This window comes from Coenobita brevimanus, chromosome 57 (genome assembly GCF_032717465.1).
Source record: "Coenobita brevimanus isolate Jiangsu-jjx chromosome 57, ASM3271746v2, whole genome shotgun sequence".
Lineage (NCBI taxonomy): Eukaryota > Metazoa > Arthropoda > Malacostraca > Decapoda > Coenobitidae > Coenobita > Coenobita brevimanus.
Window position 1 is genome coordinate 21,910,216 of NC_137010.1, and position 25,605 is coordinate 21,935,820.

At 44.0% G+C, this 25,605-nt stretch overlaps 1 protein-coding gene across 1 annotated transcript in view; it reads right to left on the bottom strand.

Moving 5' to 3' along the window:
• Nucleotides 1-25,605, bottom strand: part of DCAF12 (DDB1 and CUL4 associated factor 12-like protein) — a 96,021-nt gene that overhangs the window by 61,179 nt on the left and 9,237 nt on the right. The window lies entirely within an intron of this gene.

Consider the following 25,605-nt stretch of genomic DNA (forward strand, 5'->3'; position numbering starts at 1 on the left):
GAAGAGAGAAGAATTAAGGAAAGAAAGACAGAAAATGGAGTGTAAAGTCACCCGTAGGAAGAAGAAAGTGGAAAGACGGAAGGAAAGAAAGACAGAAGAGGAAAGATGAAAGAAGGAAAAGGGCAGACTATATATATATATATATATATATATATATATATATATATATATCTATCTGGAGGGGCTGGGTTTACAATGGAAGAGTTGAGAGGTAGGATGGGACTGGAGTGTATTGGTGCTGTGATGATGAGAGGTAGATTGAGGTGGTTTGGACATGTGGAGGGGATGGGGGATGATAATTGGGTGAGGAAGGTGAGAAGTGTTACTATTGGGGGTGGGGTTGTGAGGGGTAGACCGAGAAAGACATGGGACGAGGTCATTAAGTGTGACCTTAGGGTTAAGGGACTGAACAGGGAGGCTGCAATGGATCGTGCAGCGTGAAGAGCCGCCATTAGGTGACCAAGGCCGACACATGCAAGCATGTTGGAGCCTTTAAAAACGAAACGAAACGAAACGTACATGCAGTAGGCTCGCACAGTGCGCGAGAGATTGGGCGGTCCACGACCTCGCGCACTGGGAATTCACGTACTGGGAATACATAATCTTATGGGAATAATTACATATGGGCGGTACCCCCTCATACCTGAACATTTTTTGGCCCTTAGAGACATAATAAAGGTCATATTTTTCAAACACTGTACTAAAGCTATAGCTACAATAATAAAAATATGGGTAGTCACCTTAACAACAGTAGACAACAGGCCTGATGACCTTAAATAACAGGGGTTCCGAGGTGCGGCAACACTTACAGCGCCGCACTCCCCACCGCACCAACACTTCTCTCCACAGACTCCTCTTGAGCACCTTCCCTCGGGAGCATCAAAGTTACTCACTTCAGCCATAAACCCTTCAAAGTCCAATGCTGACACTTCTGACATTGCATCCTCTTCATCCTCAACAGGAACACGAGCAGACGATGTCGCTGGTTCCGCAATTTCACCAACTTGAGCCCGCCGTGTGTAGCTTGTTATGAGCGTCTGTCTTCTCCTGTTTATTTCTTCCCTGTGCCTGTCTGTGTAGAAACGGAAGAGTTTGTCGATACCAACCAGAAGTTCCTCTGTTCTCAGGTTGCTCACTTCCTGTTCCTTTACCTCTTCCTTGAGCTTATCCACGGCAGCAAGGATCTTGCTAATGTTTGACATACACAGCTCAGTCCTGCCTTCCATCACACTAGGCTGCTCAACTTGACTCAGTCTGGCGTCGGACTCTGCGTCAGCCTCGTCTATCCGTTGCAACACTTCCTCAGGAGGCTGTTCCTCAGTAGCAGTGTGCACTTCTTGTATGTCCACCAATGCCCAGGAATTTCTGCGCATCAACATGACAACATGTGACGCGCTGTGTGAGGGGTGGTCGCGCATTAATAGAAAATGGCATTTTTGAGCCACTCCTTGCCTCTGCCTCGCGTTCTGTGTGGTAAACTCGCGCATTCAAGGGTTTTTGGTTATGATTTTTGGTCACTCGCGCACAATGCGAATCGCACACTGTGATGATGCGCACTGTGCTAACCAACCTACTGTATATATATATATATATAGTATAACCTCGTTATAACGGACTTCAATATAGCGGAATTCGCTTTTATCAGACTCGAGGAGCCAACTGGACAAATTTCTTATGCATCAGAAAAAGTCCGATAAAGTCAGAAGCAGTCCGCCTCTTGGAATAATGAATAAACAGACAAACGGAGGAGATACCATAACATCGGTCCCTCCTCCCTCTCTCCTCCTCCAATTCTTCTCTTCCTCCCCGAGATGGGAGAGAGAGAGAGAGAGAGAGTGAAGGTGATTTTGAAAATGAAAATTAATCATGAAAATGAATGTAAAGGTGAAAGTGAAAGAGCATGGAAGTGAATGTGAATGTCAGAGTCAACAGAGAGAGAGAGGGAAAAAATATGGGAATGACAAGTGGGGTCCCCTTTCCAATAAACAAATGAGAGAGAGAGGCAGAACATTGGTCCCTCCTCTCTCTCTCTCTCTCTCTCCTCAGGAGAGAGAGAGAGAGGCGAAAGTGAATTTATAATTGAAGATCAGTGAAGGTAGTGTGAAGGTGAAAGTAAAAGTGAATGTGAAAATGGTGAAGGTGAAGGTGAAAGTGAAGATGAAAATGAAGTCAAAAGTGAAAGTGAAGGTGGAAGGTGAAAGTGATTGTGAAAGTGAAGGTGAAAATGAAATCTAAAGTGAAAGTGAAGGTGAAGTTGAGGTGAAAGTGTGGGTGAAAATGAAGGTGAATGTGAAAGTGATGGTTAAGATGAAAGTGAAAATGAATGTGAAGGTGAAAGTGAAAGTGAAGATGAAAGTGAAGGTGAAAATGAATGTAAAAGTGAAGGTGAAAGTGAAGATGGTGAAAGTGAAGGTGAAGGTGAAAGAGGTGAAAATGAAAGTGAAGGTGAAGCTGGAAGTGAAGGTGAAGGTAGAGGTGAAAATGAAAGTGAAGGGAAATGTGAAAGTAAAAGGGAGGGTGAAAGTGAAGGTGAGTGAAAGTAATTCTAAAGGTAAACATGAAAGTAGTACTGCAAGTGAAGGTGAAATGGAAATTCAAAATGAGTGATAGTGAAAGTAAGTGTGAAGATGAAGGTGAAAGTGAGCAAGGAACTGAATATGAAAGTGAATGTGAATGTCAAAGTGAACTGAAAACAAAGGCTAAATGAATGGGAAGGTGAAGATGAAGGTGACGAGGAAGACAAACAATATATGAAGTAAAATGGAAGTGCCCAGTGAGAGAGAGAGAGAGAGAGAGACTGTAGAATAAATGCATGAATGACAAGCGCTTCTCTTTGCATAATGAGGAGGAAGTCCAGGGAGGAGTCTAGATGTCGCTTTTATCGGACTTTCGCTTTTTTTTGAACTGGCTTGTGCCCCAATTAGTCCAATATCGTGAGGTTTTACTGTATATATACTGTGTGTATATATATATATACAGTGGAAGCTCGATTATCCAGGCTCGGATTATCCAGCTTTCGGTATATCCGGGCCGTGACCCAATGGTTCAGTGGTATAGTAATTCATAGAATTATCCGTACGATAGCTCCGGTTTAAACAGGAAGCATCCAGTTTCTAGGGAGAGAGGCATGGATAAACCAGAGAGAGTCTTGCTCACCCTGCCCCCACCCACACCTCCTGCTCACAACTCGATCACAAGGGTGGTAGGATGGAGTTTGGTGAGGCAACTGTTACTCCTGACGTAGCCTAACCTTGCTTAACTACTAAATAATTTAACCTAACCTGGGCTCCAGTTGGGAAATTGGGAAACTAAATCCACTTTTGTGTACGATGAGTTTCATCCATTATGCCCGAAGCAATCGTAGGTACGGCTTAAAGAACGTGATAAAAGAGAAAATCTTTCAGGAAGAGAAGGTAATTTACTACCCTCAAAATAGAAAAACACAGAAAACAAACTGGAGGAATATGAAGTGAATTGGTGAGGTCTTTAGGCTGTATGCTTAGACGAAAAGTAATGGGTTTCCTAGTTTTAGGGAACGAAATGAAACAAGAATGTCTGCTAATCAGAAAAAAAAAAAAAAAATACTCATCTCATGTGTTCTCGTAAGTTAGCATTGAGTTCTGCATTTTTCGTTAGGTATCGCGCCTCCCAACACATTTCGGACCAACAGAGCATTGTTATTTCTTCCTCTTACATTTACTGTTCACTCTTTTGTTCGTTCTTAAGTGTACTGTATGTGTGAAAGAGAATTAATACAAACAATAATGCATTCCATTAACCCCATCATAGCTGTCAGCCTCGAACAATGCTTTACTGTACCGGTGTCAGGGATGTTGGGTTAGGGAGAGCTATAAAAAACTGCGAACAATTATGGGAAGGGAACGAAGGTCACTGGTATGTTTTCACGACCCTCCTCTACCATCTCAAACAGTCAGGCGGCCTGCCACTTCATCTCAGATGTTTTCGCCGATATGTTTAAATGCTAATGTAACATGCACCCTAATTATGAGTAAGTTTCTTCCAATATGCCGGAAACAAACGTAGGTAAGGCTTAAGGAACGTTATGATAATAAGAAAACAAACTAGAAAAATACAAAAACAAACTAGAGAATATGAATTGAATTGGTAAGGTTATTACGCTGTATGCTTGGACGAAAATTTAAGAGTTTCACAATTATAGAGGACGAAATGGAACAATTATGTTTACTAATAAGAAAAAATACTTTCATCTCAAGTGTTCTTGTAAGGTGGCATTCAGTTCCACATTCATTGTTCGATGTCGCTTCCCAACACATTTCGGACCGACAGAGCATACAGTTATTTCTGCTCCTTACAGTTAAGTGTACATTTATTGCACATTCTTTTGTTCGTTCGTGTATGTGTGAAAGAGAGTATTGATACAAACAATAATATATTCCATTAACCCCTTATGGCTGTTAGCCTTGAACAATGCTTTACTGTACCGGTGTCAGTAACGTTAAGTTAGGGAGAGCCATAAAAACTGCGAACAATTATGGGAAGGGAACCAAGGTCACTGGTATGTTTATACGACCCTACTCTACAATCCCAAACAGCTCGGCGGTCCTTTCATCCCAGATGTTTTCGCCGATATGTTTAAATGCTAAAGTAACATGCACCCTAACTTTATGTTTAAATTCTAATGTAACATGCCCCCTAATTTTCTTTCACGAATCATAACAAATCACAAGATGGGTTTAGGGAGGAGGGGAAAAAGCCAGGTGTACCAGACGAGTCTTTTCACATCTGTAAGAAAAGAAACTGACTTTATAACTTTGAAAAAAATGGTTTCAAGGTCTGCCACGGGAGTACACAAATTTCTGAACTCACGAACATTGAGTATTTGAGGGGGGTAAACATACGCTTTGCTGTAAGCAGTAAAAGCACCTTACCAAATCAGTTCATCCTGATAGTCTGTTATATTTTTCTGATTATTTCTGGGTTGGTAAATAAACATTTCTTGTTAAATCTTTCCCCGCTGTTTTTATCTGTTCTGGTGTGACGACTCTTTGATTTGTTAACGTAATGGCAGAAGACACTGTTCTAATCTAAGTGTTTAAACCTGGCCTAACCTAGCTTAACTGCACCTAATAATGTAACCTAACCTAATCTTCAGTTGGGAAGTTGGGAAACGAAGTCCACATTTGAGTACGATGAGTTTCGTCCATTGTGCTGGAAACAATCGTAGGTACAGCTTTAGAACGTGACGATACTAACAGGAAGGAAATCTTTCAGTAAGAAAACGTGATTTACCGAACTGAATATAGTCTGAAAAATACTGAAACAAGCTGGAGGAATATACATTGAACTGGAAAGGTCTTTCTGGTACTTAAGTGTACATTTACCGGTAAATAAATCAGTCTAACAGTACAGTACCTGTGTTTCCGCCGGATTAATCGTGCTTTCGGATTAATCAGGCACCCCTTAACACCATATAGCCCAGATAATCGGGCTATCTCTGTATATATATATATACAGTGGGCTCGCCTACTGCGTGAGCTCAGAGTGCGCGAATCACATTATACGCGAATGACCAAAAATCATAAGCAAAAACCTTGAATGCGCGAGTTTACCTCACAGAAAGCGACGTAGAGGCAAGGAGTGGCTCAAAAATGCCATTTTCCATGAGTACGCGACCCCCACCCTGACACAGAGCGCCAATGGTGACCTAGAGGCTTATGGGGCAGGTGCTCAAAAGGAGTCTACAATAAGATCTCACCAATAACAACTTCGACAATAACGTTTTCAGCAATAACAGTAAGTTAGAATAGATATCCAGCTTCTACAATAATGATGGTTATTTCATGAATACCAAGTTGTTATACTGCCAATACGTCCATAACAAGATGAGGAATGAAACAGACAAGCAAGAAGAGATGAAGGAAATTGCTGAAGATGTGAGCAGTAACAAGGAGGAGAGGAAGGATCCTCCTCTCACCACCTCCCCTGACTCGCCCGCCGCCATTCCCTCCTCCTCCACTGCTCCACCTGACTCACCAGCTGCCTCCCCCTCCATCTCCACAGCCCCACCTGACTCACCTGCTTCACCTGGCATACCTGCAACCCCCACCATAATGACTGTTGCTACATTCTGGAAGAAATGTAACAATCGACAGGCAGTATATTTCTTTGTCAAAGCCTGGAATAATGCAACATTGGCAATCATTAAACAAGCATGGTGCAGCCGAGCTGGCGGTGGGGGCACTCTAAGTGTGTTGCCGTGCCTCGGAACCCCTGTTATTTAAGCCCATCAGGCATGTTGTCTGCTGTTGTTAAGGTGACTGCCCATATTTTTGTTACTGCAGCTATATCTGTAGTACAATGTCTGAAAAATTTGACCTTTATTATGTCTCTAAGGGCCAAAAAAGGTCCAGGTATGAAAGGGTACCGCCCATATGTAATTTTTCCCATAAGACTATGTATTCTCAGTGTGCGAGTTTGTGGACCGCCCAATCTCTCGCACACTGTGTGAGCCCACTGTATATACAGTATATATATATATATAGGTACATATGCAGAGACTTCACTTCTTCATGAAGATATGTATGCAAACTAACCACAGGAGAAATGAAAGGGGCGACAGTGAGTACTTTCATATATTACATCTTCAGACAGAGTGAGACAGAAACGTAAAGGGTAGAGGTCTTTTATGCACACCCGCAGCAGGTAGTGGCACACAGAACAATGGATGACCTGAATTTTTACCTGAGGCTTAACTTATGGTCACCTGCAGCAGGGAGTGGAACACAACAAAGGAGGACCTGAATCTAAAATTGCACGTGACAAAGGAGGAGGGAGTAGGAGGGGAGGAAAGGGGAGTGGGAAGGAGGAGGGAGGGGGAAGGGGAAGGGGAAGGGGGAAGGGGAGAACGGGGAGGGAAGGGGGGATAAATACTGCTGCTTAACATAAAACCTAAAGGATTAATGCTTGGTGTGTCCCACACAGGTGTGACTACACCACCAAGAGATGACAGGGAACAATCACTTGTTAGTCTGCGGGATACTGCTTTAAAATAAATTCAGTTAACAATTTATCACACTTAACCCTTTAACCGCGGGTATTGTTTTGGTCTGACTGTCCTCTCCCGCGGGGGTTTCAGCCAAATGTAAACAAACCTTTTAACCTTAATAACTCTGCACAGAATAAAGCTAGAGAAAAAAATAAGGTACCATTAAAAAGTACTAACCTTCAGCTTTCCATTGATGTAGGTTTCATGACTTCGTTGACTTTCACAGGACAGGCAGTGCCGTTAGAAGTGAGGGGTGTAAAATCACTATTTTTCGCTCACACATCATTACCTTCGCTCATACACCATTACCAAATGCCAACCTCATTCTGATAATAATACTATAAACATATATGAACACTGCACATACGATAAACACCCACTCTGTGTTCACTGAGGCAGGTAAAAGGCACTGTAATTACCTGCACTTCACTGCCACATCAACATGTGTTGTCACTCACACAGCTGGACAGATACTGATGCGCGCTTGGTCAGGGGTGGGGTGGGGGGCCCAGGGGGTGGGAGGTGGGGCCCCAGGGGGGGGAAGAGGGAGGAGGGGGTCGGCTGGAGTGAAAGAACTTAATAGCTACTCTCCCTTGAAACAATTGGCGCACGGAAAAAACGCGGGGTATTCAAAATATTCACAAACATTCGAGAATGACACCCGCGGTTTGGTCCAGTTTTTGCAACGTCATTCTGGAATGACACCCGCGGTTAAAGGGTTAAAATGACCATAGCCCATGTTTACATTCTTTTCATATGTGCCAGAAATTAGGGGGGGGGGGGGGAATTTTTCCTGCCCGTAATTTGAACTTGCCGTGCACAGGGCAGGACACCTTTGTTGTGGCGCGTCATTCCTCTGACATCCGACAGAGCGCCCCTGCATCCTCCCCACTTTCCGCCTGTCTCTCGCAGTGAATGCACGCTCGTAGTCATGGCTGCCCACGTGCTCGCTTTTGTGGTGGTTCCTTACCTGCTGCAGGCACTCCTGCTGCTCTCGGGCCTCTTATTAGTGTGTGTGATGATGGCCCCGCCACCTGAGAAGAGGAAGAGAGTGGTATTGAGTCTGGAGAAGAAACGGGAGATACTGGAGAAAGTAGATGAGGGGTGGTCTTCTTCCCGCATCCTCCGCGAGTTCAACCTGGCCTGATCTACTTTGTTCGATATCAAGAGATCCTGAGACAAACTCATGCAGTACACAGCTGACTTCTCGTCGAGAAGCAAACGCAACGTGGAGAGGAAGGTGATGTTTACTCCCAAGTTTGCTGAAATCGACCGCTCCACGTTGATTTGCTATCGACAGCAACGTGCTGCTAGTGTGATGGTACGTGGTATGGAGCTGAAGGCTGCTGCTGAGACGTTCCCCAGGCTTCACAACACCCTAGACTTCAAGGCATCCGAGGGTTGGCTCTTCGCGTTCAAGTTACGATATGGCCTTAACAACCGTAAAGCTCATGGCGAAGCTTTGGATGCTAATGAGGATGGAATTGACGAGTTTCAGCACAAGGTGAAGGGCTTGATCGACAGGGAGGACCTCACTCTCGGTCAAGTCTACAATGCTGACGAAACTTGTTTCTTCTATTGCTCTTTGCCAACGAACACTCTAGCCGAGGAGACAGAGAAGCGTGTACCTGGCCGCAAGCTCTCCCTGCAACGGATATCTGCTTTGTGTTGTGCCAATGCTAACGGCATGCACCAGCTTAAGCCTGTTATTGTTGGCCGTGCAAAGCAGCCTCGGTGTCTTCGTGGGGTGATGGATGTCCTTCCTGTCGTCTGGTACCATTCTTTGAAGGCATGGTTTACAGCCCAGATCTTCAGAGACTGGTTCCACCGCCATTTCGTCAAGGAGGTCATCAATTACCAGACGAAGACACTGGGAATCCCGCGCGACCAGGTAAAGGCCCTCCTTCTCCTCGACAATGCACCTGCCCACCTGTGCGGAAAGGACTTGGTGGCTGAGAATGGCCGGATTAGGTGCATGTTTCTGCCACCTAATACGACTGCTCTCATCCAACCAATGGACCAAGGAGTGATCGTGGCAACAAAGCGCTTATACCGCCGGAAGTTCCTGGACGAGGTGATGGTTGTTCTCGAGGACGAGGACGAACGCAGGGAGGGACGGGACATGCGAGGCCAGTGGACTTTGGAAAACCTTCGCTGCTACATCAAGTCTGCAATCTACAACTGGGCCAGTGCATGGAAGGAAGTCCCTGTCAAGACTCTAGAAAATGGTTGGTCTCGTCTGCTTCTTGGAATGGATGTGGAGTACGATTTTCTAGGGTTTGACGTGGATGACTTCCATGCACGGCTACGTACGCATGGCGACGATGTTGATGTGGACAATGTGCGTGAGTGGTTGGATGACGACAAGGGCGATCCTGGTTATCAGACATTGTCTGATATCGAGATCGCATCTTCAGTTGCAGGTGTCAGTACCCAGCTTGAAGATTCTGACGAGGACGGCGACCATGATGCGGACTCCTCTCAGCATGACACTACTCCAGCCATCCCCAAGCTAAGTGCACTCCGGGAACACCTAGAGTTCGTTCTCGACTACCTGGAACACCCGGACTGCGACAGGGAGATGGGGCCCTTGGGACTTGTGGAGGAAGTGCGCGCTTTCAGGCAGCGCATCATCAATTGTCAGAATCTTCGGTCCTTGCGTCAATCAACCATTGACAGTTTTTTCAGGCCTGTGACCCCCATTGTGCCCAGCCCTGGCTCCACTCCGTTGCCTCCCCAAGACAGGCCCTCATGCTCCGAGCCACAGCCAAGCACATCAGCCATGGTGCAGTCACCGATCGACATGAGTTTGCGTCTATCTTCAGAGTCGTCTGCAGTGGGTACGCCATCACCACGATCCAGCGACGCACCCCTAGGTCACCTACCAGTGATACTCTCAGACTCTGACAGTGATTAAACAGCAAGAACTTCTCCACTAGACCATACGGGAATTTACAGTGTTGTGCAGTGAAAAAAACAGTGTGTTGTGTTAAGGATTTACAGTTGTGAGTGAAAAGACAAATTTGGAACAAAATTTAACATAAATAGACTTGTTTATTTTTGCTTTAGAGTTTAGAAAATGGTCAGAAGTGTGGGAAAAATTAAAGTGCAGAGTGCAACACTTAGTAAGTTACAATGGAGCATAAGTTAGACATGAGTGCGCGCTGTGAAGAGAACGGACTTCTGAATGCGACTGACTAAGTTCAGTGCAAGACTTCATGAACAGTGTACTGGAAGTGCTTCAGGAAATCCTTCTTACTGTCAGAGTCCGAGAGGAGGCAGTTTTCTCGAGATGGCCATGGACTTTCTGTAAGTAGGAAGAATGTTTCATACTGTACTTTTTTCCATACTATACTTACCTCAAACACCTCATTTCACTCTTTAATGTCCTTTATTGGTGTGAATAGAGTGTTAGGAGCTATGCATGTGCAGTAGGAAGGTGTTTTTCTAAGTTAGGCTAGGTTAGGGTCCTTAAGTACCTGTCCAGGAGCCAGTAACCAGAATGTTTAATATTGTATGAACCTACCTCAAAACCCTCATTTTATGCTTCTTTTGCATTTATTTCAGTCATTTATGTGCCTTATTGGTGTGATTTGGGTCTTAAATAGGTGCTATGCATGTCCAGAGGGAGTTGTATAGGTGTTTCTCTGAGTTAGGGTCAATAAGTACAAGTTCATAAGCTGGGGCCCATTATCCGGACAGGACCACTATCCGGACCTGCCTATGGCCCTATTACGTCAGATATTGGAGGGATTACTGTATGTATATATATACAGTATATATATATATATATATATATACACAGTAGAACCTCTTTGGTCCGGACCCCTTTGATCCGGACTTCTGTTAATTCGGACAAAATCTAAAAATAATAAGCTCCAAAAATATGCTGAAAGTAATTCTAAAGTCATTTTCAGTATCGGCGCGGAAAGCGATCGTCATTCATTTAGTCTCGGATCACGCTAGGTCGCTACATGGGCGCCTGTTTAAACACACGCTAGCATTCGTTCCATCAACTAGTTCACCAACCATTTATATTTTTACGCTGTATTTCAAAAGTTAATCCTCCTTACCATGCCCCTTAATCTAAGTGTAGCTTCTGCAATGAATAAAGGTGTTAAAAGGAGGAGTTTGCTTACACAAAAATGGGTCAGAATATTCTGAAGTGTTCAATGATTACTGTAGGTTATTTTTTGTACTTAAATGTGCTTTACTTGTACATCAAACATTAGCTTCTTGCCCATATGGGCATTATCAATATGCCAAACATGACAATGTATTTTTTCCCTACATAAATTTTATTTTTATTCCAAATATTACAGTTAATTAATTAATTTATTTTTTTGCCTACACGGGCCTTAGTCACTTACTACAATTTAAAATGTAGATTAGTTTCTTGTCATGGCCCTACCTGTAAATTATGCAATACAAAACTATCGTACATGATTAGTTTGGTTATTTAAGTATCCTTTCATCTTTTGCAGTTACGTAGGGTTGACATATGCCACATATGTTAATAATTAACAAACATACCATATGTAGATAGTTTTTGGTATGAAATGGAGATTACCCTGATGGTCCGGACAATCTGCTAATTCGGACAACCCTTCCCCCCATATAGTCCGAATGAGAGAGGTTATACTGTGTGTATGTATATATATATATATATATATATATACATATATATATCGTTTCGTTTCATTTTTAAAAGCTCCAACATGCTTGCATGCATCGGCCTTGGTCACCTAATTGCGGCTTTCCACGCTGCACAATCCATTGCAGCCTCCCTGTTCAGTCCCTTAACACTGAGGTCACACTTAATGACCTCGTCTCACGTCTTTCTCGGTCTACCCCTCACAACCCCATCCCCAATATTAACACTTCTCACCTTCCTCACCCAATTATCATCCCCCATCCTCTCCACATGTCCAAACCATCTCAATCTACCTCTCCTCATCACAATACCAATACACCCAAGCCCCATCCTACCTCTCAACTCCTCCACCGTAAACCCAGTCCCCCCGGACTTTGCACGCAGGGACGCACTACACATCCACATAATCATTGTCATTTTTGTACGTCTGAGCCGGCGAATATCCTCCTCTATTACTCCCCAGGTCTCACTACCATACAGCATTACACTCCTAACACATGCTGCATACAAAGACCCCTTAGCACGTAGGGCGAGCCCTCTCAATGTCAGAAGGGGCAAGAGCTCCCTGAACTTTTTCCAACCACTTCTCACCCTAGCCACAGAGCTAGCTCCAGCCCCACCTCCAGCACACATGTCTCCCAAATAACAAAACTCTTTCACACACTCAAGAGATTCACCAGCAAGTTCAATCCTTTCACATCTGACAATCTCCACCTGCTCTCCCCGACACACCGTACACATAAAATCAGCATTATCTCACAGTCTACCTCTGATACCACTACATCTCTTGTGCATCCATTTATCACAAACACCGCACAAGATAGAATTACTTCCCATGCCCTTGTGGCAAACTGCACATGGCCACTCTCCCTCGTCTTTGACAGTATCGCCACCAACCCTAGGTATCATCACTTTTGTTTTATCTGCATTTACCCTTAAGCCCTTGTGCACCATACCATCTCTCCACTTCCTAAACCTTACCTCTGCCTCCCTTTCATTCTCTGTAATCAACACCAAATCATCAGCAAACAACATTTCCCACAGGAGTCCGTTTCCGAAGTCACGTGAGGGCTTCAAGTACCATGATATACAACATGGGACTCAAAACTGACCCCTGATGCACACCAACGTTCACGGAAAACTCATCACTCAAATCTCCATTCACTCTTACCTGGGTGCGAGCAGCTACATACATAGCCACAACCACCCTAACCAGCCACACCTCCAAGCCAAGCTTTCTCATTGCCCACTTCACCACCTCTCTAAGGACTCTGTCAAAGGCCTTTTCCAAATCAACAAAAACAAAACACAGATCCCTTCTCCTACCAATATATTTTTCCTGAAGCTGTCAAACAATGAGTATGACATTAGTGGTCCCCTTACCTGGTATAAACCCAAACTGCATCTCATCAATATTCACTCTTTCTCTAATCATACCTTCTAAAACTCTCTCTATTACCTTCATTATCTGATCTAAAAGCTTTATACCTCTATAATTTCCTCTTTCCAGGGCATCACCCTTCCCTTTATACACATGTACAATTACACTCTTCAGCCAGTCATCTGGGACAACACACTCATAAATAATCATATTTATCAGGTCAGCGACTAACCTCACCCTTATACCTCCTGAGGCCTTCAATATTTTGGCAGTCAACCCAGACACACCTCCTACCTTCCCCACCTTCATCCTGCCTACTGCCTCACTCACAGTAGCAGCATCAATCAAAGGCCAAGGGCCAAACACTGGATCGATCTGCTGGCTCCAAACCTTCCCTGTCCCAGTCAAACTCCTCATTCAACAACTGGCTATAATAGTCTCTCCATGCATTTTTAATATCCTCACTGTTCACCCCTACCCTTCCTTCATCATTCTTAACACACTGCTCACCTATAATATCCTGATTATCCCACCTCATCTGATTTGCACATTAAATATCAAATTTTTCCTTTCCCCATGATTCAGGTTATCAAGTAAAAGTCTCTGTGACTCAGACTTCGCCCTGTATACCTCTCTTCTAGCCCTACACTTGGCAGCCAGATATTCCTCTTTGCTACCACCCTTCTTCCATTCCTGGAAAAGCCTTCTTTTCTCCCTAACTGCAGCTTCTACACCCTCATCCAACCACCAAGTCACTTTATGTCTTGGTGGTCCTCTTGTCGAACCGCATTTTACATCAGTAACTCTCAAGAGATTGTTCTTGAGGGTTCTGTACTGTTCGTTAATGCCTCTGTCTATGGCTCCCTGTGCAGCCACCACTCTCCTCATCTCGCTATAGAAGGCATCCCTTACTACTTGGTTTTTCAGCTTCCATACTTTCCTCCTAGGTACATAAGTCCTCTTTTTCATCACACGTTCTTTAAGCACAATATCACAAATCAATAGTTTGTGCTGCTGCACACACTCTCACTTCATATAACTTTAACATCCCTCACTAACCTGCTATCAGCCCTCCTAACCAGAAAATAATCTATCTGACTGCTATTTCCCCCAGACTCATACGTAATTAACCTACTCTCTCTTTTCCTAAAATATGTGTTGCACACAATCATGTCCGTTGCCTCCCCAAACTCGAGTATCCTTTCCCCTTCTGCATTCCTTATACCATAAGCACATCCCCCATGTACTCCTTCACCTACATGACCATTTAAGTCCCCTCCCAAAACTACTATCTCATTATCCCGCATACCACCTACTACACGTATTAAATCATCCCAAAATCTATCTTTCTCTGCTTCATTCAATCCTGCCTGTGTAGCATATGCCGATATAACTGCAGCTATCTTTCTACTGAATAGAATTTTCACTACCAATATCCTATTGCTTAGTCTTATAACAGTCATAACATATTTCACCCATTTCTCCGCAACCATCACACCAACACCCCCATATCCATCTGTCCCCCCCTGCCAAAACAACTTATAGCAATAGTCCTTCCCAACAATCTTTCTGGCTGATCCTCCCCTGTACCAGACTTCCTGCAAACACGCCACATCCACCCACCTCCTACTGAATGCCTCAACGACTTCCCCCGCTCTTCCCCTCAACTTCCCATATTCCATGAACTCACCCTCATCCCCCTGGGTGATTTACTGTCCTCAGGCTTGCTTTGAAACTTATTCTTGTGTTCTGTCATAGTCAGGATTAATAAAGGGGGATAGACATACCACAGGCCGCACTCACTGCACAGTCCCAGGTCCAGGCAATGGATCTGGGACCTCTAGCCCACCAGCTTACCAGTGGCTTCGGGGCACCCTGCCAGGACAGCTGCAGGGACACCCTCCAAGTGCGCCTTGGCACTGCAACTATCCCGCCATTATACACCCACTGATAGGGCAGCCTCCTGGGGCGCCACTCCCCAGTTCGGGCCCCTCTCTATTGGGTGGAAGCGGCAGCCTGGGAACCGCAATGCCCTGTACCCTCTAGCACAGGCCCGAGCCCCATCTCGCCCTGAGCCCATGATCTATGCCGGCGGAACCCCCATCACGCCTCCCCCCAGAAGTCCGCCACTAGGTAGCGGGGGCAAAGCTTTCTGGCCGCATGCCCTTGCTGGCGCCAACCTCTGTAACGTTGTGGGATATATACTATCTATCTATCTATCTGTCGATAGATAGATAGATACTGTATAGATAGATAGATAGATAGATAGACATATAGATATATATATAAGCGATCCCTACATTACATATGAGGCGTCTAGCAGCAGAGTTGACGTATGCGCCAAAATGGCCGATGGTGAGTTATTCCCACCAATATGTAGGTGGAGCCTTCTAGATCCTCCCTGTATAAAGCTACATACAAACAGAACCCTTATGGCTGGCTGGCAGATGGGCAAGTGTCGCGTGTTTTAGGCCTTGAAAACCCACAGAGGAAGTCTGCTCCCACATGGCAAGACGTACGGGCCACAAGCGGCTAGCCATTGGGAGGCCGCGTCTCAGTACTAGCCCCCAGCCTCAGCCAGTCCCCTACCAGTGTCCCCTAAACCTCGAACGTGGTTGATGGGCTGCACTGTCCTCTGCCCATTTTGAGTGCTCTGAGTGCTTTTAATTAAAAATTTACAACATAAAAATTAATCAAAAATCAAGAAATTGCATTATTAATATACAACTTTCACAATTTATTAATTTTTGTTTATTTTTATTTGTATCACATAATTATAACCCATGTTAATATTTTGTGTATGACCCCCAATGGGGGGGGGTGCATTTGTGTTTGGTTTTGTCTTTTTTTTGTTATTTTTTCTAAACAATGGATTCAATAAATTGCACTTTTTGAGAGCATTACATTGATATAAAACAACATTAGTTTTTTCTTTATACATTTTATGTACACATTCTTCAAATTTAAGCTTCAATTACTCGAAAGTAACCCCCTGGTGCATACATCACTCTGCCGCTAGACGCCTCATATATACATAGGTGATCCCTACTTTACGAAGGATCAGGCAACGAAAACTCCCTTTAACGAAGATTGTGATTTACTACCCTTCGCTCGCATAACAAACACCAAAATTCTCTTTAATGAATTTTTTCCCATGGGCAGTTTTAAGCTAAGCATGATCTCAGTCAGCTGATTCAATCACAGCGCCACTAACAGAGAAAATGCTCACCGTTCACTCACGCCTTACCATCCAAAGCAGAACAGTACCTTGCTGCCACATTGAGGCGTCTGGCAATAGATAGATAGATAGCTACTGCATTTTATCCTGCTCATAATGTCTAGGAAGCCTTCTGAGAAACCCAAGAAGCAGCGGCACCTCCCTCAGGCCACCAAGCTAGAAATCATCGAAAGGAAGAAGAAAGGGGAGAGAAATGTGGACATTGCCAAGGCCTATGACGTGAATGAAGCCAGCGTGAGGACCATAATAAAACACCAAGACAAGATCCTGGCGGCAGTGAAAGCTTACAGAGGCGGGCCACTTGACTCCAGGTGCAGGCCTACTGACCCAGCAATCATCATAACGAAGCGGTACCTCAGTATGTACGTACGGAGTAAGGAGGCAGAGGGAGTTCCTGTAGATCCTAAAAGGTTAGTTATCATGCATAGTACAGTACCATTTATTATAATTACAGTAGTATCAGAATATGTATAGGTACATGGTAGGTATTTAGGGTGACTTTTCCTAGGGTTGCTGACATAATTCATTTTTCCCCATAAGCTCTGTTGTTTGTCCAACGTGTTTTGGTCCAACACGGGACCCGTGCATGACAATATTACTGTATATATATACTGTACAACACAGTATATATATACAGTAATCCTTCCACTATCCAATGTAACAGAGCCAAAGGCATGTCCGGAAAGTGGTCCTGTCCAGAAAGTGGGCCTCTTCCTGCTGGACTGGTACTTATGACCCTAACCCAGCCTAACTTTGAAAGCCACCTAAATAACTCCCTGCCAGACATGCATAGCACCTATTTAAACCTATTTAAGACCCTATTCACACCAATAATGGACATAAAGCATGAAATAAATGAAAAGGAACCAAAGAATGAGGAATCAGAAGTGACTGTACCTCAGCCAGGGTACTTACAGCAAGTCTGTGGCTGCCTTCTCTAAGATTTGGCAGTGGTGAAAATGCTCTTGAAGCACGTATAGTACTCCAGTGTTGTGCTGCACTTAATTCTTTGCACTGTGAGTTATAATTGTTTAACGCTGCACATTGTTCTTAACTGCACCACGCCAGTTTCAACTGCCAATTTGCACTCCACAGTTAGTCCTTTGCACTCTAAATTCTAATTTCTTAACACTGCACAACACTGTAAATTCCCGTGTGGTCTAGTGGCGAGGTATTGCAGTTTATTCACTGATTATTCACAAAAAACTAGCATGTGTGGCATCCGTTGCAATAAGCATCTACTCTCGATTGGAGTTAGGCAGTAACTGTTGATGAAGGGGAAACAGAGTTGCCAGATCGCAATGGCCACATTACAAAACTCCTCAGTTTTCATTACCAAATTTAACTTTTCATTACCAAATTCGTAAAGTTAGCATTTTATTCTTCACTAATTATATATACAATTAGAAATACATGTAATCACACTCCTTATAATTAACAGCATGTTGATTATTATCATGTTATGTAGGCTAGCAGATTAATCAGAGCGAGCAAACAATCCACCATCTCCATCCTGAGTATCCTCATACATGTGAAAAATCTGTTTCGTAATGCATTATTCTGATTCATTACCAAGTGAATTTTTCATTACCAAATTGACCCACATTTGGTAATGAAAAATACCAAATGGCAACCCTGACAGGGCAGGGGGGAGGAAGGAAGGGGTGAAGGGGCCGTGGTGTAAACAGCTGTTCGGTGCCGCACGGCAATTTCAAATTACAGGTGGGAAAAAAATTTGGATTTGGGGGGATTTTTTTCTTTTTTTGTCCATTTTTGAGTCCCAAAGGTCCAGGCCCACAACGTCCGGTAAGTGGGGTGTCCGGAAAGCGGGCGTCCGGATAGTACGGGAATTACTGTATATAGTATTTATATTACAGTGTAAATTTGTGTAATAAATGATTTCAAGAAATTCCCAGGGAACTCGTGAAACGAGTTTAAATTTGGATAGGTTCGTTTAGGTTGGGTTAATTTAGACTGCAGTTAGGTTAGGCTGGGTTAATCCAGGCTTAGTTTAGGTTATGTTGGGATAAGCTATTAGGTTAGGTTAGGTTAGATTAATTTAGATGAATGCTAAGTTATGTTAAGCATTCATCTAAATTATAATAATCTAATCTAACCTAACCTAACTAACTAAGCCTAACATAACCTAAACTTAACATAGATTATCCCAGTCTTACCTAAGGACAACCTAAATCAACCAAACCTAAATTAACCCAATCCCAGTTTAAACTCATTTCACAAATTCCCAGGGGATTTCATGAAATCACTGGTTACACAAATTCCATTATATAATTTTATATATATATATATACACAAGTAACCTTTCTAAAATCCGGATGCTCAATAACCGGACACCCCACTACCCAAACATTTTGGGCCCGGGCCTTTGGACCCCCCCCCCCAAAAAAAATGTAATTTGAACTTGGCGTGTGGGGCCGAACAGCTGTGTTTTATCCGCAGCCCCTTCCTTCCTCCCCTCCCCAGTTACCGCCTAACTACCATCCTGACTAGATGCTCATTGCAGTGGATGCCACATGTGCTCGTTTTTGTGAATAAACAATAAATAAATTACAATATCTCACCACTTGACCATATGGAAATTTACAATGTTGTGCAGTGTTAAGAAATCAGAATATAGAGTGCAAAAGAATAAGTGTGGAGTGCAAACTGGCAGTTGAAACTGGCATGGCACAATTAAGAACAGAATGTGCAGTGTTAAACAATTATAACTCACAGTGCAAAGAATTAAATGCAGCACAACACTGGATTATTGTATGTGCTTCAAAAGCATTTTCACCACTGCCAGAGACTTATAGGAGGCAGGTTATTCATCGTGACGGCCACGGAATTCTTCTAAGTACCTTGAATACTGCTAAATATTTATCATACTCACCTCCAAATCCTCATTCTTTGGTTTCTTTTCATTTATTTCATGCTTTTTATCCCTTATTTTTGTGAACAGGGCCTTAAATAGGTGCTATGCATGTCTGGTAGGGAATTATGTAATGGTTTTCTGAGTTAGGGTCCATAAGTACCAGTCCAGGAGGCAGGATCCCAATATCTCGACGATCCCACTTCCCCGACATGCCTTTGGCTGTATTACATCGCATATTGGGAAGATTACTGTATATATATATATATATATATATATATATATATATATATATATATCGTTTCATTTTTAAAGGCTCCAACATGCTTGCATGTGTCAGCCTTGGTCACCTAATGGCGGCTCTCCGCGCTGCACGATCCATTGCAGCCTCCCTGTTCAGTCCCTTAACCCTAAGGTCACACTTAATGACCACGTCCCATGTCTTTCTCGGTCTACCCCTCATAACCCCACCCCCAATATTAACACTTCTCACCTTCCTCACCCAAATATCATCCCCCATCCTCTCCACATGTCCAAACCACCTCAATCTACCTCTCCTCATCACAACACCAATACACTCCAGTCCCATCCTACCTCTCAACTCTTCCATTGTAAACCCAGCCCCTCCAGGCCTTGGATGAAGGGACACACTGAACATCCACCTAATCATTGTCATTTCTGTACGTCTGAGCTGGCGAATATCTTCCTCCCTCACTGCCCAGGTCTCACTGCCATACAGCATTACACTCCTAACACATGCTGCATACAAAGACCCCTTAGCACGTAGGGAGAGCCCTCTCAATGTCAGGAGAGGCAAGAGCTCCCTGAACTTCTTCCAACCACTTCTCACCCTAGCCACAGAGCTAGCTCCAGCTCCACCTCCAGCACACAACATGTCTCCCAAATAAAAAAACTCTTCCACACACTCAAAAGATTCACCAGCAAGTTCAATCCTTTCACGTCTGAAAATCTCCACCTGCTCACCCCGGCACGCCGTACACATAAAATCAGCATTATCTCGCAGTCTACCTCTGATACCACTACACCTCTTATGCACCCATTTATCACACACACCGCACAAGATGGAATTACTTCCCACGCCCTTGTGGCAAACTGCACATGGCCACTCTCCCTCATCTTTGACAGTACCGCCACCAACCCTAGATATCATCACTTTTGTTTTATCTACATTTACCCTTAAACCCTTTTGCCCCATACCATCTCTCCACTTCCTAAACCTTTCCTCCGCCTCCCTTTCATTCTCTGCAATCAACACCAAATCATCAGCAAACATCAACTCCCACGGGAGTCCGTTTCTAAAGTCACGTGAAAGGGCTTCAAGTACCATGATAAACAACATGGGACTCAAGACTGACCCCTGATGCACACCAACATTCACGGAAAACTCATCACTCAAATCTCCATTCACTCTCACCTGGGTGTGAGCACCCACATACATGGCCATAACCACCCTAACCAGCCACTCCTCCAAGCCAAGCTTTCTCATTGCCCACTTCACCACCTCTCTAGGGACTCTGTCAAAGGCCTTTTCCAAATCAACAAAAACAAAATAAAGATCCCTTCTCCTACCAATATATTTTTCCTGAAGCTGTCGAACAATTAATATAGCATCAGTGGTCCCCCTACATGGCATAAACCCAAACTGCATCTCATCAATATTCACTCTTTCTCTAATCATACCTTCTAAAACTCTCTCCATTACCTTCATTATCCGATCTAAAAGCTTTATACCTCTATAATTTCCTCTTTCCAGGGCATCACCCTTCCCTTTATACACATTTACAAATACACTCTTCAGCCAGTCATCTCGGACAACACACTCATAAATAAACCTATTTATCAGGTCAGTGACTAACCTCACCCCTATATTGCCTGAGGCCTTCAACATTTCGGCAGTCAACCCAGACACACCTGCTGCCTTCCCCACCTGCATCCTGCCTATTGCCTCACTCACAGTAGCAGCATCAATCAAAGAACAAGGGCCAGACACTGGATATGCTGGCTCCAAACCTTCCCTGTCCCAGTCAAACTCCTCATTCAACAACCGGTTATAATGCTCTCTCCATGCATCTTTAATATCCTCACTGTTCACCATTACCCTTCCTTCATCATTCTCCACACACTGCTCACCTATGATATCCTGATTATCCCTCTTCACCTGACCTGCCACCCTAAATAAATTTTTGTTTCCCCATGATTTAGGTTATCAAGTAATTGTCTCTGTGACTCAGACTTTGCCCTGTATACCTCTCTTCTAGCCCTACGCTTTGCAGCCAAATATTCCTCTTTGCTACCACCCTTCTTCCATTCCCGGAAAAACCTTCTTTTCTCCTTAATTGCAGCTTCTACACCCTCATCCCACCACCAAGTTACTTTATGTCTTGGTGGTCCTCTTGTCCAGTCACATGTTACATCAGTAACTCTCAAGAAATTGTTCTTGAGGGCTCTGTACTGTTCATTAATGCCTCTGTCTACAGCTCCCTGTTCAGCCACCACTCTCTTCAACTCGCTACAGAAGGCATCCCTTACTACTTGGTTTTTCAGCTTCCATATTTTCCTCCAAGGTACATAAGTCCTCTTTTTCATCACTTGTTCTTTAAGCACCATATCACAAATCAATAGTTTGTGCTGCTGCACACACTCCTCACTTCCTATAACTTTAACATCCCTCACAAACCTCCTATCGGCCCTCCTAACCAGAAAATAATCTATCTGACTGCTATTTCCCCCAGACATATACGTAATTAACCTACTCTCTCTTTTCCTAAAATATGTGTTGCACACAATCATGTCCGTTGCCTCCCCAAACTCAAGTATCCTTTCCCCTTCTGCATTCCTTAGACCATACGCACATCCCCCATGCACTCCTTCATAACCTTGTGCTGCTTCACCTACATGACCATTAAAGTCCCCTCCCAAAATCACTATCTCATCATCCCGCATACCACCCACTACACGTATTAAATCATCCCAAAATCTATCTTTCTCTGCTTCATCCAATCCTGCCTGTGGAGCATATGCCGACATAATCGCAACTATCTTTCTTCCTAACAGAATTTTCACTACCAATATTCTGTCGCTTACTCTCAAAACATTCATAACATATTCCACCCATTTCTCCGCAACCATCACACCTACACCTCCATATCCGTCTGTCCCCCCCTGCCAAAACAACTTATAGCAACAGTCCTTCCCAACAATCTTTCTGGCTGACCCCCCCCGTACCGGAATTCCTGAAAACACGCCACATCCACCCACCTCCTACTGAATGCCTCAACGACTTCCCCTGGTCTTCCCCTCAAACTTCTCACATTCCATGAAGCCACCCTCATCCCCATGGGTGATTTACTGAACTCAGGCTTGCTTTGAAACTTATTTTTGTTTTGTCATCTTCAGTATTAATAAAGGGGGACAGACACAGCACAGGTCCCACTCACTGCACAGTCCCAGGTCCAGGCAATGGATCTGGGACCCCTAGCCCCACCAGCTTACCAGTGGCTGTGGTAGTGGCCTCGGGGCACCCTGCCAGGACAGCTGCAGGGACACTCTCCAAGCGCGTCTTGGCACTGCAACTATCCCGCCATTATACACCCACTGATAGGGCAGCCTCCTGGGGCGCTACTCCCAGGTTCGGGCCCCCTCTCTATTGGGCGGAAGCAGCAGCCTGGGACCTGCAATGCCCTGTACCCTCTAGCACAGGCCCGAGCCCCATCTCGCCCTGGACCCACGATCTATGCTGGCGGAACCCCCGCCACGCCTCCCCCCAGAAGTCCGCCACTAGGTAGTGGGGGCAAAGTTTTCTGGCAGCATGCCCTTGATGGCGCCAACCCCTGTAACGTAGTGGGATACGTTGTGTGAAATGTAAAGTGCATGTGGTGTATTGCATAGATAGTTGGAGGAAATGTTTGGGAGAGTATGCTGGTCTACTCTCCATGTTACTGTCACACTGAAAAGGTCAGCAAAGGGGGATGGTTAGATAGCTAGTGAAACAGGAGCTCCAGCTCTCCCTATCACCAGCATTCCCATTCCCCTCGGGAGTACTACCCTGTTCAGCCGTTGAGGTCCACTGCAGGACCGGCCTATCCCTACCGAAGCAGGGACGATACAAGGCAACGTATCTCTACCCAGTGGCTTAGGCTGTCTGGTAAAGACTGCATGTAGGGTGAAAAGTGCTTGTAAGTGTAACTGTAGTGTTGTAGTGGCTTTGGATGTGTGTGTAGTCTGTGAACCAAGTGTAATCGGCCCGCCTTAAGCCAATTGGGTGCAAGCATACTAGTATGCGACACTGGTTCAACCACAGCACCCCTTATGTCTGCCAAAGTAGCAAGTGGCTAGGTGAATGATTCCCAAAGTTTTTACAACTCTGGCGGGAGGCGAACCCTCGTCCACCAGCGTGCGAAATGCACACTCTACCACTGTACCACAGAGGCTCCATATATATATATATATACACACACATATATATATATATATATATACACACACACACATATATATATATATACACACATATATATATATATATATATATATATATATGCCTACACACACACACATGTGGAAATGGGAGAAGGCATGGCTGAAGTGATGAATATGAAATTAGAAACTGGAGAGAATAGCAGGAGAAATATGGCAGTAGTGTATGTTCCCCCTAAGACAAGAGCATGGAATGATAATGAATACCAGGAAATGTTGTCAGACATGGTTAGTTATTTACAGAAAATAATTGAGAAAAGCGGCAATATAATTTTAATGAGTGACTTTAACTATAAACAGGTGAACTGGGAGGAATGGGACTCAGGAGTCTGCGAAGATTCGTGGGGCACTATGTTATTAAATATAACAATGAACAACGTGATGACGCAATGGGTCAAAGAAGAGACACGATTCCAAGGTGAGGACACACCAGAAAGATTAGACTTACTGTTTTCCAAAGAACCCGATGTAATAGAATCTTTAAAATATCTGTGTCCTACAGGGAAAAGTGATCATGTGGTCATTGAGTTCCAGATGATAACAGGGAATGTGGAGCCAAGAGATGAGCTTTATAGACAGGGAAGATACAACTTTGGGAAAGCAAACTTTACAGGATTGAGAAAATTTTTCGAAAATGAGGATTGGAGAAAATTCAGAGAAACAAGAGAGATACAGAGGAAGTGGGATATCTTTCTAGACCTCTACAATTCGGGAGTGGAAAAATTTGTGCCAAGAGTAAGGGGGAAAGAAAACAGGAAAAAGGAGTGGTTTAATACAAGGTGTATGATAGCAAAAAAAAAAGAGACACGGCAGGGAACAACTGGAGAAAGAGAGGTAACAACAGAACAAAGGAAGAATATAAAAGAACTAGAAATGAATACAAAAGAATATGTAGAGAGGAAGAAAGGAATTTTGAAAAAGGTATAACAGACAAATGTAAGGATGAACCCAAGCTGTTTTATAGATTTGTTAATGGCAAACTGAAACAAAAGGCAGGAATCACCAAATTGAAAGTAGAAGGAGAGGTCTATCAAGATGCAGCAATGCAAGCTGAAATAATGAACAAATGTTGCCAATTGGTTTTCACTAATGAAATGGAGTTTATGGAAAGGGAGGGAATGACTAGAAATGTAGTGATACGACATAAAAGTGGAAGTACAAGAAGTGTATAAATTACTGGAAACTAAAGCTGTAAGGAAAGCCCCAGGACCTGATGGAATCTTTAATTGGGTACTGACGGATTGCAGAGAACAACTGGCAGATAAGATTCACAGTTCGTGTGTTCTCTGAAAGAGAGAAAAGTGCCTCAAGAATGGAAGAGGGCAAATGTGGTACCATTATAAGGGAGGAAACAGGGAAGAACCTCTGAATTATACACCAGTGTCCCTGACCAGCATGGTCACAAAATTATGCGAGAGAATCCTGAAAGATAGATGGTTAAAATATCTGAAAGAGATGAAAATTTTGGCTGAATGTCAGTTTGGATTCAGAAGTGGAAGGTCATGAGTTTCCAACTTGTTGAGCTTTTACCCAAGAGCGATTGTCATGCTACAGGAGAGAGACGGTTGGGTGGATTGTGTGTATTTAGATTTGGAGAAGGCCTTTGACAAGGTACCCCATAAGAGACTAATGTGGAAACTAGAGAATATACGAGGACTGAAGGGGAACCTCATGGAATGGATGACAGACTTTTTGAGAGACAGACAAATAGGGACTATAATAAAGGATAGGATGTCTGGATGGAGGGAAGTAAAAAGTGGAGTCCCACAGGGCTCGGTGTTGGCGCCAGTAATGTTACTGATTTACATTAATGATATGGTAGTGTGTTATAGGTGTTCTCACTGGCTGGCATGTTGTGGGCATTCTCACTGGCTGGTGTGTTGTGGGTGTTTTCATTGGCTGGTGTGTTGTGGGTGTTTTCATTGGCTGGTGTGTT